This window comes from Cryptomeria japonica, chromosome 8 (genome assembly GCF_030272615.1).
Source record: "Cryptomeria japonica chromosome 8, Sugi_1.0, whole genome shotgun sequence".
NCBI classification, from domain to species: domain Eukaryota; kingdom Viridiplantae; phylum Streptophyta; class Pinopsida; order Cupressales; family Cupressaceae; genus Cryptomeria; species Cryptomeria japonica.
Window position 1 is genome coordinate 123059539 of NC_081412.1, and position 20568 is coordinate 123080106.

Sequence of the window (20568 nt, forward strand, 5' to 3'; positions counted from 1 at the left end):
GTACTTGCAACTGCCTCAGGAGATTCAACGATCTAACCAAAAACTTCTGGTTGCCTCTCCACAAGGATCTACTAGTACAAACTGCAGCCTGCCTCAATCGACGATCTGTTCAAGTCTCCACCCACTAACTGCCTCAAGCTCAAGTTCTAGGATCGGTGGTCTACCTGCAAACCTTGCTCTACATCATGTTCGGTGATCTTAACAAGTCCACAAGTTGCCTCAACTTCTGTCCAACAAGAGGTTCACAGACTAGTTGTGATACCATTTGATGTAGTCATGGCAGGGAGATCCAATGAAGGACAACCCAACTTTGCAACTAAACACATAAACCATGCAAAGCATACCAGTAACCAGTAACAAGGTGCCAAAAACAACAGGAAGAACAACCGGTAACAACACAAAATAGATAACTAGTAAACAATATGAATGAATCTTATTACAATTTGAAGAATGATACATGCTGGATCGCAGTCCAAGATACAAACAATTCTTACAATGCAATTACAAGATTCACAGAGCATCCTCGGATCAAATCAGCTTCTGGTAACAGTCTACTAGTTCTACCCTAACCCAGACCTCATCCTTCCGACCTTAGTCCTATCAGATCAGAATCCTACTAGATCTACATCTTCGCTCAGTCTCAATGCTCTGTCTTCAATCTTCTAACTTCGTTGATCTGAATTCTATGATGTGTCCTCTATGATCAGACTCCTCTGATGTGAATTCCTTAATTATAATCTCCCTCAAATGATTCATAAACCTCCATATATATGCTGCCCACAAATAATTACAACTTAATCAAGTCGGCCAAAAGACCAACCGGTTCAGGAAACATGTAATGGTAATATGTCAGCTCAATCACTCCAAAATAGAAAACGATGCACGACCCTTCGGGAATACCGGCCAAGGCCCAAAACAACATCTCCAACGATCCGCAAGTCACGAAGATCATCTGCAACACGAAGTCATCTTTTCTCAAGCTAACCAGTAAGAACACACCAACCGGGACAATACCAGAATTTGCTTACTACCGGTAACAAAGCCAAAAGCTATGAAACTCGAACATGATAACGACCATGAAAACAAGGGAATAAACCCGAAACCACAATTTTAAACACTCAAATATGACGAAATGCCAAGCTCTCAAGCAATTCCACTGAAAACTGCTCAGCTGGTAAGAACTAGACCAGTGCTCTTGCATCAGACAAGATAAACATATTTATAATCAAACTCCTAACACATCGATCACTTTAGATCCTCTTCATTCTCCAAGAGCTTATCTTATTCAACACCATGTTTTGAGACAAGATGATGTTATGCATTTTCTTAATGATATGACCTAATATAACAGTGAGTATAGATGAAGCTTTAGATGATGAGAACATTTCTCCCCAACCCAACAATTCAATGCAAAAGGACTCCCTGGCCTCTAAAATGAACATGAATAATGATGATAGACATGCGAATCCTCGTACAAGGGTCCATCTTCCTTCCTCTATTCATCCATTTGGCTCTTCAAAGTATACTTACAAAAAAATATTCACTAAAAATAGATGATGAAAGTATTTCTCCTTCACATTTGCAAACAAATTATAAGATTGGTTATGATATGATTTCTAAACAAGGATATAGTGGACAAGGTATTGGAAAGATGGAACAAGGAATCAAAGTCATTATGGAACCTTCACCACAATAAACTAGAGAAGGTGTAGGATTTCCTCCCCCTTCCTTTCCTATTCTTCTACCAAAGCCTAATCCTCCTATCCCTAAAGAAAAAATAGCTCTTTCTATGGTAGAATAAGTCTTTTTCAACTTGTAAATGATGGTCAAGTCACCTTTCCTCCCAATAGACGTATAGATAAACCAAAAGAATGCAAAAAATGTTCTCTATCATTGTGTGTATGGTCATATTATTGCTAAATGTAATGTATTTAAAAGATATGTTAGAACACTTGAAGCTTTGATTCCTATAACAAATGATATGTGAATCTTTCTTAGTGAATATATAGTGCCCTAGTAATCCTTGCCCCTATTATGTTTCTCCTCACTATGTGAAATTAGCAGCTCATCACTTTTGGTGGCTCTTTGTCATTCATGCTGGTACAATTTCATGTGAAATTATACTTAGCTAGCACCATAATAGCCTAGTTATTCTTGTCTCCACTCTTGGGGGAAATAATAGTTGTCAATGTTTTCTCTATCTTTATAAGGATTCACTTTTTCTTTATTGAGTTGCATCTTTTATAAGTATATACTTTATTGCATAGAATTTTTTGTCTTTAATGCTCAAATTTTAACCTTGCTTAGAGGTATGTATCATTGATTAGGGCCTCTTTCTTTCTTGAAAGTATTTTTTTTTGTAAATGATGTATCCTTGGTGTTGAAAGTGTGAAATCCTTCATCAAGAATCCCCTTTCCTGGCAATAGGAAAGGTGTGTATCCTTTCTCTCCTTCCCCCTCCTTGGTTGAAGATGCTATCTTTGTTAAATATATCCTCTTAGAGGTAGATATCATTAGACAAATATATATTCCTCCTCCTTTTTTGGTCATTTATCTTTGAAAAGGATCCATTTACACACGTTGCAAGATATCTCTTTTGCAACTATCTCTTTCTAGCTTGTTAATGTAAGTGCATTGTTGGCTTAAAGGATATATCCTTGGTGATGAAGGTGTTTATCCTTGTTGTGTTTCTCTTTCTCCCTGAAGATATCAACACATAGCTATATTGACAACTTAAGGGGGGAATATGTGTGGCCTCCTTGTTGGTTGCATTGGTGTATGCTACAACACCCATTTTCAATACATTTTTTATATTGCCTCACAAACAGAGGGTTTTCTTTGGTAATCATTGTGTTGGTGCATACTTCAGCATCCATTTCGTAGTAGATTTTTCAAATTGCCTTTCAAACATAGGGTTTTATTTGGTAATCCTTGTGTTGGTGCAAGCTACAACAATAATTTTGTAGTAGAGTTTTTAGATTGTCTTTGAAATAGAGGGTTTTGTTTGGTAATCTTTGCACTGGTGCATGCTGCAACATCCATATTGTAGTAGAGTTTTTTAAATTATTAAGAAAATAGGAGATTTTACTTTACAATCTTTCTCAAGATGATTCAACTAGCATAAGACACCCTGCTAGCCCGATTTGACTCCCCTTGCTTTCACATGGATCACACAACATAATGCACCTTGTTGTCCAGTGGAATTCATGCTTCTCCCTCTCTTTTCATGGGTCACATAGCATAACACATCTTTCTAGCTAGTGGAATCCATGTTTTTCTTTCTCGTTTTGCCCATGAACCGTTAGCATAACATATCTTGCTAGTTGTTGGATCATGGTTTGTTGTCTCATCAATTTTGTTTATTTTCTTGCTCGTTTTGTAGGACTGCTTGTACTCTTGCAATAACATTTTTGAGAATGATTTATTGGTTCAGACATTTTGATTATCAAATTCTCTTCAAGTAGTTGACTTGGAGCCTTTGCTTTTAGTAATAACCTCTTTTGTGTGTCTTTGTTTTCCTTTTTTGCCCTTTTGTTTGGCTTCGCTTTGTTTTTCCTTGTGTTTTGTTTATCTTGCTCCAGTTGTCCCCCTTCTCTCTCTCTCTCTCTCTCTCTCTCTCTCTCTCTCTCTCTCTCTCTCTCTCTCTCTCTCTCTCTCTCTCTCTCTCTCTCTCTCTCTCTCTCTCTCTCTCTCTCTCTCTCTCCTATTTTACCATGAGTATGAGAACAAGCTCATACTCCTGATAAAGTGGGGGCTAAATGTAGTGTTATAGATTGTAACCCCTTACAATTTCACACTCCTTTTTGGGCCCTTTCCTTAGTGTATCTCCTTCTAGCTCTTTTCTAAGCATATTTCTAGCTTTGTGTTGCAAAACTAATGTCGTAGGATGATATGATGATATGGTGATCAAAGTCCCTATTGTGAGCCTATGTACATTAGAACTACCCTTGTTTCACCCCTTTCTGGGTGGAATAGGGTGCTAGATGCCATAGTACCCCCCACATTGAGCCCAATTTTGAATATGTAGGTGTACTAGTTCCCGCCAATTGATTATTCATCTTGATATTTGAATATGACCATTGGAGGTCGGTCTTATTTATGAAATACCTTGGAAACCCTATATAAGAGCATCATTCCTAATTCATTTTCATCCCACATCATCACTCAAGCATTCAATCACTTCCTAGAGAAAGTATTACGATAAAATTTTTCAAATCTAAGCATTATGGAGCAACAAGTTGCAACAATCTTCATAAAAGTGGTTTTTCATAATTGATCTTATTTTATTACGTCATTTTATTGCATCATAATTTGTGGGTCCTATCCAAAGAGCATTGAATCATCATTAAGAACATCAATATTGAGGTAATATGATTATGATTTAGTGTATTGCTTCAAATTTCATATCCTTTCTATCTATTTTTATTATAGGGTCACTTCCAAACCTAGGGTTCGACATAGGCAAACCCCTATCAACCCAACTCCATTTTTACTCTCTTGTGTGTGTAGGTTACATATTTAGAAGAGAAGGAATATGGATTTAGAAAGTGCATACCAAGACAAAGAAAACTAAACTTTGAAGAAGCAAAAAACCCTAGAGATTGTGGATTAGCTACATAGTCCAACTCTTTTTTGACAAAATTTTAGGTAGATAATGTGAGTGACATCCTAATTCCAAATTTGTTTCCAATATCCGCGTCAGACACTTGTAGGAATAGGTCACCTAGCCACATAATTTAGCACTTTTGGGCTCAAATTGTAAACATAGGTTCCTTTTTTATTCCTAGTTCTATATTTGTACTCAAATTTTTCTTATCTGATATGTAGCTTTTTGTTTATGTTGATTGCTCTAAATTTTACACCATTATCCCTACTTCTCACATTCTATTATCATTTACAAATCAATAAGAAAAAGAATAATCAAATCATGAGCACCCAACTCTCCCAATAAGTTTGAAGTTGGGCCTATTGATTATTCTTGAATGTATTGTTGAGGTAAATGAGTTTGATTCCTAGTTGACATAATTAGACTAGTAAATCCCATTTACCTACCATACAGTAACACACTATATAACTTTTTGTACATGTGTAACTTCCTAACCCTACTCATTATTTTTCTTTTCAATTTATTAGATAGTTAAACAATTTATATTTGGTACCTATTTTATTTGTGGGACATATGCTACTCACTATTTATATTTATCTATTTTATAGGTTCTCATGGACTACACATGCTAATGATGTTGAACACATAGATATCTAGCAAGGTCCATTACTTTATAGGGTCCAATATCCTTTTTATTTACTAAGTGTTTAATTTCATGAATGTTTGTGAGTGCTTGTTTACTTTGAGGTGCATGATCATTTTAAGAATCATGTGCACCTCAAAGTGAGGGAAAAATGTATTGGTAAATTTAAATTTAAATGTTGTTAACTCTTGCTTGTTTTAATCTCACCACATGTTGAATTGGTACACTTTTTATGTGATTATTTAAATGTACTGGTATTCAAAGACATTCATTTGAATATTAATTCACCTCTTAAAAATATCCTATAATCATATGATTTTATAGAGCATTGAAGAATCATTTATAAGAGTGACACTTCAATTGGTGAACTAAAAGGAGCAACATTTACTTTACAATCATTAGCTAGAATATTTGCATCCTTGTTTTCTATCTACCAATGTTTAGCATGACAATAAAGGTAGTATCTTTGGGAGATTGAGCAAGGAGTACTTGATCCTAGTGATTTGACAACCTTCTTAAGATATTTTATAATATTGCCAATCCTTATAATCAATAGGTACATAGTCCAACAAACTAGAGAGGAAAAGTATGAAATCAATAGGATTAAATCTAGAGGCTACATGATAAATCCACGCCTACAAAAATGACCCAAATTTGTGGATTCAATCAAAGACAATGACAACTCATCACATTATTCTAGATAATATGCATATGTAACTTCCCTACTTTTCTACACCAAAATAATAATATCTAAATATCACTAAGTTACATCCTTTTTCAAAGTGATACAAACTAATGCTCCAAAATCTCGACCTTTTTTTTTTTTTTAATTGTCTAATTTAACATTTAATTATTAAATTTTAATTCAACTATTATTTATACTTAAATACATACTTATCTCTTAAATTACCCTAATTTAACATTAGAAGAAAGTTATGTTCCTTCACAAATATAAAAACACTCAAAGAAGAATATAAATTTATATATTAATGAAAAACGTTTAGACAATCAAAACAATCTCAATCAACACAGGAATAAAAAGTTCCTAGTTATATACCATTCTATATTGAAATTTCTATTTACCATTAAAGGGGGCATTATAAATTATGACATGGTTCCAAATTGAATATGATGCCAAAAAAAACCATCTTATACTTTTTGCCATAAAATATGGTCAATTTCTTTCACCATAATCAATTGAAAAAGAAAGGATTATAAATATTTTTAACATTTAATGTTATTTTTAAGCAACATAAAACTTTTGGTGGGCTCTTTAAGCTAAATTACAAAATTTATATCCCCTAAGAATGTGGGAAAAGTACTCAATATTTTATTATCTAAAGGGACCATTTTTCAAAGTAGAATTGACAATCATAACCACTTGAATAAAAAAAAGAAGTAAACCAACCTTCTTTACTCACTTTGGGGCCCAATGAGACAAATGACTCCTTTGGAATGCAAAGTGCTTTACAATTGTAATGTGGTCATAAGTCATTGTAGTTTGAATTGTTTTTAAGTCTTTGAAAAAAGATGGAGTTCCTATTAATGACATCACCATTTGTTAAAACCACTTAATTCAAAGGTTTTGGTCAATGAATATTATCACAGATATTTAGGTAGGGAAGCATATTTGTAGTCTTATAGTTAACTTCACACACTTACAAAGCTTAAACTCCTAAATGATGTATTGGATTTTGACGATTTTTATTGTTGTTTCCATATGTAACTTAACTGCGTCTTATGACTATTGTAGTAACAAGGAATGTTGTGGGATATTATAATAAGAGATATATGATATCTCATTCTTGTGTTAATTAATTTATGTATTTAGAGGAGATAAAGATTATGAAATAGTAATATTTTTTGTTGAGCGGGATAATATAGTTGTTAGAATACGTTCAATTGTGAACTTAAATAGTTCTAAATTAAAGTTATGGTAACACGATTTTTAGATCAACAATGTGCTTGATTACATTGCATTTGGTTCATACTTGTGATTTGGTAATTGAAATTGTACTAGTTATTAGATTGAATAAATAATGATCTATTATAGTAATTACGAGTCATTAATCTTATAGGACTTAAATTCTAGCAAGTCATTTTTGTACACCAAAGCAATAAAATGGTGTTATATAATAGCATGATGTGCAAATAAATGTGAATCAATTTTTGTAAACATATAATTAGGTATATTTAGTGTATAGTTATATTTAGTGCAAGTCTTTTTTCTAAAAAATTAATTTTGAAGTCAACAATGTGCTTGATTACATTGCATTTGGTTCATACTTGTGATTTGGTAATTGAAATTGTACTAGTTATTAGATTGAATAAATAATGATCTATTATAGTAATTACGAGTCATTAATCTTATAGGACTTAAATTCTAGCAAGTCCTTTTTGTACACCAAAGCAATAAAATGGTGTTATATAATAGCATGATGTGCAAATAAATGTGAATCATTTTTTGTAAACATATAATTAGGTATATTTAGTGTATAGTTATATTTAGTGCAAGTCTTTTTTCTACAAAATTAATTTTGAAGTCAACAATGTAATTTATAGAAAAGGATTTCATTGAAGCAATAATTAGTTTTCATATTAATTTACCTACCAATTCACATTACAAAATTGCATGGCTATAATAGTCTTTCATATCGTTCAAGGACAAAACATTAATAGAGTTGAAATTTTATCACAAGAATTTAATGCATTGAAAATGTAATAAAATTTAAATAATATTGATTATTCTTAACATAGATCATTACATAAATAAATAAATGTCATTTTCAAAATTATTAAATAAAAAAGTTAATTTCAAATTATAAGATTGATATTTAATTTTATAATTTTATATAATAATTGACTAAATAATATTAAGAAATTAAAATCAAATCAAAATTAATATATATAATTTTAATTCTTTTTTATTCATTGAATTTTTGAATTACATTTATTTATAAATTTAGAATGTTCAATCACATTCAATAAGAATTAAATCATATTATTTTTAATTTTGATCACGCCTAACAAGAATTGACTATAGTGGGTTAAAAGATCCAATCACACCAACCAAAATTAACTTTGATGGTCTTTAAAAATATAATTATATATTATTATATCTATTTCTAATAAAAATTTAATTTTAAATGTCGAAGATTTAATTATAACTAACATGTATTGAAGTGTGGTCGGCTAAGAAGGTTTTAAGATATATGTTTTTAATAATTTTCGTGTAAGAATAATTATATAATTTGGTTTCAAAAAATTAAACTACACGAATATGGATAAAGTACACTCAAAGATATCATATGTGTTCATTATTCTACTTAAAAGATTATTATATTGTAATTATTAAATCATTATTAAAATGTAGAATAATAAATACATATCATAGATGAATTAAATTTGTGAGCAAAAATGCAGATACCTAGTGAAAAAGAACAAACACTTAGTGGAGAAAGAAAAAAAGACTCTACATCTAACCTAAAACCCTCAAACCACAATGTATTGTCTACCAATTCGGAAGAAAGAATTTTGGATTCCCAAAATCATATCAAAGGCCTATAGACAATCGATCTCATAGAAGAAATCGAAACAAACATAGGGTTCTTGGAAGTCTTAACAATGATATGTAGGTTCATTAATCCTAGAATGGAGAGAGCCAAAATTTGAAATTGGATTAAAATGTCCTGGAGCATGCAACAAATCACATAATTTATGCCTAAAGCCTTTTTTATATGCAGACATAGTATCAAGACCTTGATCCATTAAAATTGGACCCCTATGAAAAATTAATATGGATTAGACTGAATAACCTCCCAATGGAAAATTGGTCGGAAGATGTGCTGCTGAAAATTGGAAGATCTCTAGAAACCCTAATCGACATCAACGCATATTGTGTGAATGGTGATTCATATTTATATGCATAGATTAAGTTGGCGGTTGTTAGAAGGATTTCAAAAAAAGTTAGATTATTAGTTGATGGAGAATCATCAATACCAAGAGTAGAGATTGAAGAAGATACATTTTATTGTCTGAGATGTAGTCTAAGTCATAATCATATAGTGGTAGATTGTACAATAGCGCCAAAAAAGAAGGAAAAATGGGTCCTAAAACAAAATCCAAATTAGGAGGAAAATGAAGAGATGGTCAAAAATAAAAAAAAACAGAAGAAATATCTAGGGTTGGGGTGGAGACCCCTTTTGGCTCGCAATCCAGAACAAATTTCATCGAAGAAGATCAAGGTAACTCAGATAAGACTGAATCAAGGAATATGAAGACACATAATGAACAAGGATCTGAGAAAGCAAGACAATTGAAGATTCAAGACACCTAAGAGATATCACTAAAGAAATGAAAAAAGTTATGGAGGGACCAAAACCAGAAGATCAATCAAAAAAAGATTGGTTGTCGGATGGAAGGTTTTCATAAAACGAATTGGACATTGTAGATTCTAAGAACATAAGTCAATTGACCACAATGGTTTTAAGGAAGACAAAGAAGAGTAGAGGTAGAAAAAAAAATAAACAAATGAGAGAGGATGAAGCCTTAGAGAAAGGTTTGATTAGTGTTATAGATTTCTTGAAATAAACCAAGGGAGCCAAGGCCTCCCTTGGGATGCAATGAGGATCCTTACATAGAATGTCATGGGCTTGGCGGCCCCCGACAAATGCAAGATAGTGAAACACCATCTCAAGAAACTTGTAAACTTGTAAGGAATGTTGTCTTTTTGCAAGAAACAAAGCTCAATATATATGGAGTAAAATTTTTAAATTATTGCAAAGGTTGGTATGGAGTATTTTAGGAAGCAGTCAAACGTGCTGGAGGTATGGATGTCCTTTGGAATCCAAATGTTATCAAGGCGAGCCTTTTGGAGTCTAGAAAAAATTGGATGTTATGCAAAGTTTTATGTAGAATCACAAATTTAGAGTTCCCTCTCTTCAATATTTAGGGGCCCACTCAGATATAGGAAAAGACACAATTGTGGAATGAGATAAGGATTATAATTAGTAACCTAGAGAGTGGCAATTTTATACTAGGAGGCGACTTTAACGCGATCTTGGATTTGACAGAAAAAAAGTGGAGGGTTGAACAAGGTCAAGAAAGTTATGATGAACTTTTGATGCTTTGTAGAGAAGATCGAGGTCATGGATTATAATCCAAAGAATGGATGGCACACATGGACAAATATGAGGTTGGGATTCACAAATATTTTAGAAAGAATGGATCATTTTTTTGTTGGGTCCACAATGGATTTTAAAGGACATAACATTCTCATCTACAGTCTTACCAATATCAATCTCATATCACTTTCCAATATAATTGGATATGGGTCAAAGTCAGAAGATGGGAAGTGGATACTTTAAATTCTATTATCCTCGATTTGTAGTTGAATCAAATCCTAGGATAACCCCTACGAAACTTGTCTATTTTGTAGCTCACGAACTCTAGGGATGCTTTATGGGGTAATTTTTAGCTCCCCTTGCACACGATTCAATGTCATCAAAAGTTGCTTTGATCGGATCAGACATAAATCTTTGTGTTTTGCCAATTTTCTACTTTCAGATTTATACTTTTTCTACTTTTGTGTAAATTCTGAGTTTAAACCCGATTTTACACTTATTTGTTAGAGTCACTTATATTTTAAGTTTTGAAACCCAAAATACACTTGTATTTCAGGTTTTGAAACCCTAATTATAATTCATATGTAGTTTCTTAGTATGTTTTGGTTTTTGAAACCCAAAATGCACTTAAGTGCATATCGGGTTTCAAAACCCAAAACACACTTTTACTCCCACACACATCACATTAAATGTTCTTTCAATTATTTTTTATAAATAAAATTTAATGTCTCCTTTGTCATTTATTTTTCATCTTCAGTTATTTCTTTTTCCTGTGCTCTAGTTCCAGATGTGCCCCCAAGATTGAAAAACTCCTCGACGCGACCTTCCCTCCTTCCACTCACAAGTATTTATTTTTTATTTTTGTTTTAACTATTTCATTTTCTTTTCCCTTAGGGTTTTCATTCATTGTTGTTTCATGAGAAAAAGGTTTCAAACCATGACCCTCATTTCTTGTTTTACACCACCTATAATGGGTGGAGTTCAGGCTAGAAAATCTGAACTACACCCATGCTTGGTGTGTTTTGGAATTTCTAGCCAGAATCTCACCAGGTTTTAATAGCACACTTGAGTGTTGGTCGAGTTTCATGACCCAACCAACACATGTTTCATCGTGTTGGCCGAGTTACCAAACCCATCCAACACTCTCCTATTTTCTACAACACAACACTTTGTGTGTTAGTTGGGGGTTAGAACCTGACCAACACACTTAGTGTGTTGGCGGGTCTTAACCTCCAACCGAAACCAACCCATCTTCCTATGAATATTGCATTGTTTCCTAGGCGCGAGTTGGGGTTTGAAACCTGGCCCACAATTAGGGTTATTTCCCTTGGTTGTAGATCGTGTTTCAAACCCTAACCCACACCATGTTGACTTACCAATAGTTGTCAATCAGGTTTTGAAACCTAATTAATAAGTTAAGATTTTCCCAAACAATGTCAAATAGGTTTCAAAACCTCATTGCCACCTTTTTATTGTGCACTTCACCTAATGTGAAAATCGATTTTCAAGACCCAGTTTGCATACATGAGTCAACTAAGTGAGAATCGGGTTTTGAAACCCGATTTGCACATATTTGTTCAATTTGCACTATCCTCTAAACTTGCAAATCAGTTTTTAAAACCCAATTTGCAACCTTGTGAGTTATACCTTGTGCAAATCAAGATTAAAAACCTAATTTGCAAGTTTCGACAAAATACTTTCTTTTCCTAACTTTGAGAACCGATTCCGCTTGCACTCAATGTTTCCTTCTAAGATGTATAAACCTTCCCCAAGTAAAATCATGAAGTAAAAATACTAGAAGCACCTAAATATATTTCTTGAAATCTCAATGGCCTCTAATGTTAAAGACATTATAGATACAAAAATTGGACATGTAGATATGTCTGAATTTCTAGAGCAGATAGAAAGGAAACTGAAGAGATTCAATATGCAAGCACTTATCAATAGTGGCCTTCATTTAGCTACTCTTCCCAATAGAAGCTCATGACCCTGAATTTGTTTTGGTAGCAATTGCATATTTTGACAAGGAAACAAGAAGTGTTAGGGACACTAATGGGAAGGTGATCATCAGACTTGATACAAAGTTCTTTGACAAGATCTTTAAGTGTCCTAAAGTAGAAGAATATGCAGATATCAACATGGAGTTAGCCCAAGATCACTATGAAAAAGCCTCTAATAAATGTAAAAGAAACATAAGTACCAATTTGATAGAGGCATCCAAGACAACAATCACAAGTGGCCAAAGTTTATTTATAGAAGTGATTTCAATGAATTAGAGACATGATAACTCTCCTTAACAAGGTCAAAGGGTTGCCACTTTCCAATACCTTTCAAGAATGGATATATCAGTACATCCAAGTAATTAGGAAAGTCAAAGATAGGATCTATTGGGGAGATAAAATTAGTGACATAATTTGTGAATAATTATCCTAGGTAAAAAGTACGTTGAGATTCTATATGACCTCCTATTTGGTATATGATAAGGCCTCCATGAGACATTTCCCAGGACTCACATCAGAGGGAGACAAAAAGATTGTTCTTGTTTACAAGTACTACCCTTAGTTGACCTTTAAGAAAATATTAAATCAATTCAGAAGGGTCAATGATGCTTTCTTTGGTGCTCTCATGTGTTCACTTGATAAGGGATTGGAGAAAAGAAGAGTATTAGAAGATGCTTGGAATACCATCAAGAAATATGGATGCTTGTTCCTACAGTTCCTTACACTCTCATATATCAAGATTGGCTGTTATGAGAGATCCCCTTTCATGCTAACAAGATATCCAAGTCATAAAATCATCCTTATGGATTTGAAACGACATATAATAAGTGTTCAAAGTAAAAAATCAGAAGCTCACAAAGACAATTTTAAATTTCCTCTATCAATCTATAGATATTCAATTACTATGTAATGCCCACCAAAATACCCTAGAGAAATACATCCAACTAACATATAACTAGAGATAATACCTTTTTTTTGTAACATCTACTAACACAACACAGTAAACTATCATTACATCAAAAGCATTAATTAACATCTACAAGATTATATAAAATATCTTTAACATCATAATTACACAAGCAGAATACATCACAACATCTACCATTCCCTAGGGTAATTCAACACCATCACGCAAATAAATCTAACACATAAACACATCTCCATCTATGATACCATTCAACATCCATTACATTCATTTCCTAATCGATTACTTTCCTTCTTAACATGAGAATCATTATTCAACAAATCCATATCCTATCATATCCCATTATCCATTTGATTCATTTTAAAACACCAAACCAAGTGTTCCTAATCCCTTTCCAAACCTTATAACATGTCATGTTATCATTAATTATCAATTAGGCATCAACTAACACAATATAGTTCATTTTCTTAAGTATAACCATACATCCTACAAGCTACTCAACATCATTTCCATTGAAACATTCATATAGTTTCTTCCAATCCAGAATTGCATCCACAATGAATATCCTTTTACAACATAGTCATTTACAATGAATTCAACAATCATGTTATGTTACAATATGTCAAGATGTCAATCCACGACAATTCCTATTACATATGTTTTCAAGATACTGTTACATATTCTTCCTTTATAATTACGCCTTCCTCATGATAGAAGATACATAATCTCAATTCCACTACATTAAATATACCACAAATCCATCTACATGAAGAGAAGATATGAATCCACATCCATGCACAAGAGCATCCAATGAAGAACATCCGAATGTAAGAAGGCATCAAACCACTCGACCATGTGGAACCATAAGGAACCACCCCCTGTGCTAGGAGATGACACAAGATCCCACTCACACTCTAGATCTAGGTTGACACCTAGCTACCAAAGAGATGAAATAACTCCAAGACCACAATCATGACATAATCCACCATATAGGACATCCAAAGGAACCACAATACAAGCATAAGGAATTAGGATCAACATGTAGGGTAGAGTGTTATCAAATGCTATCAGAGGATATCCTAGAACTTTGTCCTGACATCCGTGATACACTTGTTGAACTATCTCAACCTTTGAGGAATCAAGGGAGTTCAGTTTATTCAGTTATCACATCTTCCCATATCTCAATCCAATTTACTCTAGGCAATGAGATGGGGCATCACCGCAACACATTTCTTATCTTACTTAGATGAGTTACTACTACCCAACCCACCTAAGATTAGTTATTATATTATCACTTGATTAATACAATAAACCTCCAATGAGCTATCCAAACGGTCTAGACCTCGACTCCAACCAACAAGGAATCCTAGCAGTCTATTCCTCATGACCTCGACGGACTCATGGAAGTGCACTCTCTGTAATCATGCACCTAGACCTTAAGGTAACAACATACTCAAATACAAGAACAAGGGCTCTCAGATGCATCATAACCCAGATAACCAAGGTTATACATCCAATAATAATCTCAAAGAACATGAACAACATATGCTAATATCACAGCCTTACAAAGGCAACCAATAATCCTTAAACATCAAGAATCTCATTATAAAAAATATTCAACATGAGCCCCAAGAATATCAGCAAGGCATTTCTCATCTTGCTCAGTCTAATAGTGAAATCAATCATCTCAAATCAATAAATCAAGCATACAACATCACAGGGATAGACTCATTCATGACAATGCACAAGCACGAGAGTCTAAATACCAAATTTTCCAATAACCAAAATCAAGAATAAAATCTCAACGAATACATTAAACATATATTTTTCACAGACACAAAGAATACAATCTTTTCAAATCAAATTGCATAAGAAGGATTTAAAATCCCCAACCTAGAAAATAGAAGTTATGGAATGCAAAATTGTTGCAGAAGCGACAAGCCAAATCTCCAATCCACCAACAAAAATCACAACCTCAAGCAAATCCAATCCAAGCTCCAAAAACCAAATGAATAATTCTCATAAAATTCTCTAGCCAAGCCACACACACAATAAACTCAAATCTCCTAATAAATAGAAATTGATCCAAAAACTATGCAACTTCTCCAACCAATCAAAATAATCCAAAATATAATATCCCATACCAGCCATGCCAAATATTGAGGTAGAACAATATAAAATAATATTATTTAACTTACCCAAATATCTCAAACAAAAATAAAATAGGGTAGGTAGGGTAAATAATTAAATAATATATAAATAATTAAACCAAAATAATATATTTCTTATTAACCATCTCAAAAATGAAAACAACAATAATATAAAATAATATTATTACAATCTTCAAACTCACAACCAACAATGGGAGAGGGTAGGTGAGATAAATAATAAATTAATAAATTAATGGGTAGGAAAAATAAACAATAATAAATAATAAATAATCTCATTAACCAATAAATAAAATAGAAAGGGCTAATATAAAATAAATAAATAAACAAGCAATTAAATAATAATATCTTCACAACCACAACTCCCATGAGGGCCAATCATAACAAGGGGTAAGTAAAGAAATAATAACAAATAAATAACCAATAAATAAATAGATAGATAATAAACAATAAAGCAAATAAATAAAACAATAAATAATTAAATAAGTAATAAATAACCCAACAATAAATAAATGGATAAATAAATAAATAAAATAATAAATAAATACTTAAATGTACGGATACATATAAATGCTCTAGCCAATAATAATTTAAACTCAATGCCATTAATATCTCCCAAATAAGTATAAAATATAATAGTAAATAAATAATATTCCATGCATAATTATAAATGCCAAATATTATGATCCACAAAATAACATTAATACATAATAATCTTCAATAATTAAATTGGCATATTATTAATTAGATCATATAATTTATTAATATTAAATTAAATTAATGGATGGCATTAATATTTATATTAAATGCCAAATAATATTCACACACTAATATTAAATATTTATATCAACTATTTATTTAATTTTTTTATTATAAACTATGTAAATCCATTAATTTAATTTAACATTATTAAACTATATAAATCAATTAGTTAATTAATAATTTAATTAATAAATAATCATAACACTACAAAGCAATCCAACATAGAATAACTCAAGAAACCACTTGACGCTAAACAACAACTCATACCAAGACTCTAAACTAACAAGGATAATCAACGTAAACCTAGAGTGTAGAATGGGTTTTCATGTCATCTCCGATCAACTAGCCATTGGGATAAAGACACACTCAAACCTGTGAAGCCAGGTGGAGTTGATGTCTGGTACCTGCAAACCTATCACCACCAATACATATTGTAAAGACATAAATTACTCTATAAGACATAATCTACTCTTTATTCAAATAAACTCATAGGTCAATTAAGAAGTCTATTTCAAACATAATATAAAGAAAGTTTAATAAGTTGATAAAACAATCATAGATATCAAAGAGTTTAATACAATTTTCATGTAAAATGAAAGGTACAAATTTCTCAATATATATCATTATTCCCTACTTAGGCTTTCATATTCCCTCAAGTAATATACAAATAGAAAGAAGGTGAGATACATTTGTCGATCTCCATTCTGAGTCGCTTCCTTTCAATCCATCGAATGAAGACGAGAACAAGATTCAAGCACTTTTTCCGCCCAACCTTGAAGCTTATGCTTCCCCGGAATTCTTGGTCAATCAAGAATACCCAACCCTACATGAATTGTTTTAACCAAAGAATTCGAAAGACAAGAGGGAATCTAGTGCGTGCCTAGATGATACAAGCATTTTCATTTTTCTAATTCTTTTTAAGAAACAAGCATTATCATGCAAGGATATGGTAGAGAGCATAAAATAAAGAATTCCATCTATTTCTATGGATAATTCAATTCATTACTCAGTCGAGTATAATGCCATGCATAGAAAAAATAAGTAGTTGGAAAAAGCAACTATTCTCTCTAAGATTTCATGTTTGACACCCGTCCCGGAAGGTAACTTTCCATACACAAGCCTATCCATAGCTTGGTTCCCACAAACAAGAATAAATTTTAAGAATACAATATTTTGACTAATTGAAATAACATCTTCCCTATTACTTTCGTAAATTAAACACTATTTCATTTCTTTCACCTAAATGAATACAATCTTTCGTAATTGAAAAGCAAATATAATTTCATCAACATTATTCGAATAAATGCAAAGTAAAAAGGAGGTGTATCACAATTTTCTTTCATATAAAGGAGTAAAGTATGAGTACACATTCCTTAATTGAAAATCTAACCTAATCCCTTTGACAATAATCACTATTTTTAAACAATTAAATTAACTATCTTAACTATTTCAACATATATTCCACCTAATGATTTCTTTCTTCGTCTTTTCAAGGAATAATAAAACATATTCAATAAAACAAATAACATATGGAATATCATAAAATAAATCTTATGCTATATACAAAGCTTTAATTCTCTAACTTTCCTTATTGCAAAAATAACCAAAATGAAATAAGATTCTGACCTCTTTATGCTTGAAACTGGTTTGGAAAGAATTTTGTCGTGCCTCCTCTAAATGGGTCTACGTCTTCCTCGATGGCTCAAAATTCTCTCACCGATCTTCTATTCTTCTTCTATCTCTCTCTCTCTCTCTCTCTCTCTCTCTCTCTCTCTCTCTCTCTCTCTGCAATTATAACTTAATATCTATTTATCTGCTCCTTTGCTATTTTCTATCTTTTTCCCTCCCTATTAATCCTATGCCTGTATTTATTCTAAATTTCCCCTATGACATCTCCTAAGTTTGAGGCTCGGTTATTGTTATCATATTGAAGTCTTTTTCTGCATTTTGACAGGTCTCTAACTTTAACTATCTCACGTCTTGGAGAGATGGAAGCTAAGTAACATCTTTTGCAGTCATGGAAAGATGAATCGACTTCCTCTCACCATGGATCATGGAGGAATTTTAGTCTTTCGCAGACTTCACTGCTAATTCATTGTGGATCGGTGTAGATGCCAAATCGCCCACCAAGGGTCGTGGGAGTTAAGTCGACTTCAGCTACTGTGGATGGAGAAAGTTAACTGTAGACTTGTCATGCCATGGGCACTACGTGCCTGTTAACTCCTCCCTCCCATGGGTTACAAGCCAAAGATGGAGCTATTTCTTGGCTATCTCTGTGGATACATGCAGTCGGCTACTGTCACCATGGAAACATGCAGTCAGCAGGTTTAGTTAGCCATGACACTACGTGCCACGTTGCCTTCCTCCCCCCAAAGGTCGCGAGCCACCCGTTTTGGAGGAGTTGACTCCAGATCGACTATCGACTTCTAACAGTCGATAACCAATCCGCCACCTTTCACTATTTAATGCATATTAAATTAGATAAACAATATTATATTTAATAATATTTACATTGCATTTAATTTATTATTAAATGTTAGATAAAAAGAAAACCTAATTAAGACTTTTAAGATGTTTAATAAATTAACAATATATATATATATACATACATATATATATATATAACGTTCGATTCTATTTCATAAAAAGGTAAAATATAAACATGATAATTTATATATACATGCATAATTATAAACCTATCATTTCAAATTGACAAGATTAATTTAATCACTTTAAAAAATATAACATAACTTATAAACAATCATCGAATTTTATGCATACGAACTCCATACAATTACCTAATCGATGACACCATAGTACTTATTTTTCAAAGAACAAAAAAATAATCAACTTCTTACCATTGAAATCATGTCGACATTAAGTTTGCATTCTAATTCAGATTTAATAAAAATGTTAACTCGCTAATTAATTAACCCTAATTTTTCAACTATTGAACATTTTCAAATATGCAATCAATGTAACGACTAATTTTTTTTTTACTCAAATCATTTTAATTTAAAATAAGCATCGATGAAGTCACAATTCAAACAATGATGCCTTGACAAAGTCATATTTGCACAAACAATTTTTTTCTGTTGTGGTGTGTGAGATTCCCCTAGTCTATCGAAGTCATAAGTTAAAAACAACTCTACCTGAGTCATGTTCTCGCCTTCAACTTCATTCACCTATCCCTGCATCACTTGCACTCAATAATTCATCAGCATTGATGATCCCCAATTAAGATAATACTAGATATCGAATTACATATTGCATGAATCAAATGTATACATCATATTCTATTATTTGTATACAACTGAATTATCATAAAAATGAATGCTCATATCTATTTCAATTTCAATGCATAAATAAAAACCTACATTATATCTCTTAAATACACATTATCAAAAATACGGTTCGTGACACATATACAACAACATATGCAATATATAAGGTAAATACACAAGCAAGTGAAGAGAATCACAACATCATATCTTGCTCGCAATGAGTAATATGACATTGTCTCTATCACGAATACACTTAGAAGACAGTCACGACAATCAAGCACTATCAAAAACATCATTGTATCCAATATAATCATGAATTAGGGTTAGTACATGGTTATATACCATCAAATCATCATAAAGTAAATTAAATTATATCAATATGATCTATTAATGCACAAAAGACAAGATGAATCAGGGAGGGGCACTACATACTACATCATATAAAGCCAATTAAATGGAAACTAAAATGCAATGGGTCACCATGAAAAGATTCAAAAGAAGAGATGATTTTGACTAACAAGGAAAGAAAATGTAGTGTCCTAAATTGTACTCCCTTACAATTTGGTCCACATTTCAGCCCTCATCTCAACATTCACGTCCTTAAGTTGGATTAGGACCTAATTCTACTCATATCATTCAATTGTAGCCTCATTTTCACCTCATACATCAAATGGCCCTTTTTTTCTAGCCGTAAAATGGGGTAGGACCAGGGCGTGGTGCCATGGTCCTCAATAGGACCAGGGTGTAGCACCTTGGTTCTCTAAAAAAGGACCTTAATTTGGTCCCTCTTAATTGTCACAATGAGTTGGTGGGAATGTGATCTCTGTGTCGGCCTATGTTAGAAAATTAAAGTGTTTTTCGATGGGAAATTATAAAAGGAGGTCCATCCCTCTCATTTCAGGGATAACAAGAATAACATGAGAATCATGATGCATCCAATCAATCCATATTCATGCAATCTATCATTCAAGCATTGAAGCATTCATCATCAAGCATTTCTAGAGATATTCAAGATTGCATCTTCTTGATTTATCCATTGTGGAGCAACATTACATCA